Raw genomic sequence first — 2,654 nt, 5'->3', positions numbered from 1 at the left:
CTGGTTATGAAGGGAAAATATTGTAAAAGCAGGGACAGAATAAAGTTTTTTCCCCAGTCACTTCTCATTATTTCAAATAATGTCTCTAAATTTTAAAGCAGCACTGTTTGTTTTGGCAATAGTGTCATGCTTAGTGTTACTACTTTATCTTCTTTGTAATATTAGTCAACTAAACTTTTTTTTTTTTTTTTTCAATTTCTATTTCTAACTTTCATTTGCCTTCTCTTTATCTAATGTGCAGGTTAAAATCTAAAATGAACACCCTGACCAAAGCAAAGCCTTGTGGAGTAACACAAAATAGGATAATTTAATGAACTAGGGAATAGCAAAGTAAATCTGCCATCTTCCTTTCCTTCAAGAAATCAAACTATTTTGATATTCAGCATTTATTAGATAGCATTTATTCTTCAGATTTGTAATTAAACAAAGTAGGTGGATTCTAGTTACCTCATATCGGAACAAGATTTTACTGCTACTTTTAAATTTCTGACAAATTGCAAGACACGTTCAATAAGCACAGAGAAAACAATACATTCTCTGAAAGCATAGTCTGGGCTTGAAGTAAGAAAATCCTAGTGCTTGCAGGATTGTTGGCCAAGGGACTGTGCAACAGAATCACCCCAGGGCAGTTAATAAAGAATTTGAGGGGGAAAAACTTTCAATATTCTTTATTTTCAGTCCCCAAAGTTTTATAAAAAGGAGTTTTTACTAATATGTCATGTGATTTTTCAAAGCAAATACAACACAATATACCAGAAATCACAGGGGAAAATACATTCTCACAAAGGTTTCAGCTATTTACAGAGTTAACAGATTCAGATAACGCATAGAAATTGTAATTTTAACAGCTTAAGTGTCCAAATGGCTCACCTGCTTAACTTGCTTAGTGTCCTTTTCTTTGGCAAACCATTTCAATAAAGCTGCAGCATAAATAAGGAGGAATTACTAGAAAAGGGCTAATTTGGACCAAGTGAACATATTTTGGTTTAAGACTCACAGTGCAAAATTTGAATTTTTTTTCAAAACTAGGACTAGATTGCTCATGCTTCCTTTTTTTTTTTTTTAAATAATGTACAGGGAGACTGCTCCCAACTAAATAACAGCTCCGAAGTAAATAACACTAGGACTAGAGAAAACGGCCTGAAGTTGTGGCAGGGGAGATTCAGATTGGATATTAGGAAGAATTTCTCTACTGAAAGAGTGGTTAGACACTGGAACAGCCTGCCCAGGGAGGTGGTTGAGTCACTATCCTGGAAGGTATTCGAGAAACATGTAGATGTGGCACTTCAGGGCATGCTCGAGTGGTCAAGAGTGTGGGGGGTTTTGTGGGTGGTTTCGGATGGGACTTTTTTTGTTTTGTTCTTTTCCTTCTTTTTTCTTTCCCCCTCCACCCCCCCTCTGTGCTGATGGTTGGATTCAGTGATCTCAGAGGTCCTTTCCAACCATGATGTTTCTGTGATTCTGTGTTTGTTTACAAATTCTCTGTTTTTCTAGCAGTGCTTTCACCTCTCTGTTCACACATTCAAGGCTATAAAACAAGCCTTCTATAAACAGGAGTAAATATTTGATACTGAAGTGGTTGAATTACCAAGAGTTTAGTCCCTAAATCTTATCAGTCCTTGAATGCCCTACATAACATATTTTAGAGCCAATGAGACATTCCATTTTAAATCTTCTTATATTTTTAAATTAGAGAAGTACTATATAAACTTTTCCCCTTTACCCTAGTTCTCAACTAAAGGCATAGACGTATGATTTCTTTATCTTTTTTCCTATGAAGTGCCAAAAAAGTGTTTAAAACTTTTTTAATACCTCCATAGCCCTCACCCAATTCACTTCAAATATGGTCAATAAATGTGCAACAGTGTCATCTATGGCCTGCCAAGTTTGTGGCTAACATTCCTTGCAATCACAACTCCAAAATAAAATGCAATTAAGAAGAGTTATATTTCTTTACAAAGTACTCTGATCTTCCCCTCTTGTGTAATGTATCATACCTGTACTTCATGTATATATCAAAAGACAGCTATGACAACACAAGAAATGTGCCTGATATTTTTAGATCTACCTACCTCTTATTTTCTTCTATGTAAACACCTTTCTGCCTCTACTGAGATAATAATTTTCATATTTGATATGCACGATGTCACCTCCTGCTTTGGGTAATTACATGGTAGAGCTCCTAAGAACCTTGTCCCTCTTATTAAAGCCTGCGATATCTTCCAGCCATCATTTTGCTAAGTGCTCTCTGCCTGTGGAGTCTTGATGACATAATTCAGATCTGCTTGCAAGGCCGTCACCTTAGGCCAATTACATTCTGACTGCATGGCTTTACAGTTTATTGGGAAAGGAGAAGGAAAGCAGTTGATAATATATTTTTAATAGTTTGTGGGGGAGGTGACATGCAGAAGATGTATCCGTTATAGACTAAAAATGTGAGGACATCTTCTTTAAATAAAATGTGACAGAGCAAAATCAATGTGTCCTATGCATAATGGATAACACAGTTACGCAGTAACTTTGTGTTAAGGGCTTTTTATAGTGTTCTATTAATTTAAGTGTTTTATTACCTTTTGCCAGGATCTAGGTTTGGGAATCTATTTCTGTAACTAAAAATGGGGGGGGGGGGGGGGGGTTGTTTTTTTTTTCTCTTT

Source organism: Chaetura pelagica, unplaced genomic scaffold, assembly GCF_000747805.2.
Source record: "Chaetura pelagica isolate M959 unplaced genomic scaffold, ChaPel_1.0 scaffold174, whole genome shotgun sequence".
Lineage (NCBI taxonomy): Eukaryota > Metazoa > Chordata > Aves > Apodiformes > Apodidae > Chaetura > Chaetura pelagica.
The sequence above is the reverse complement of the archived record's forward strand: the minus strand, read 5'-3'. Positions refer to the sequence as shown.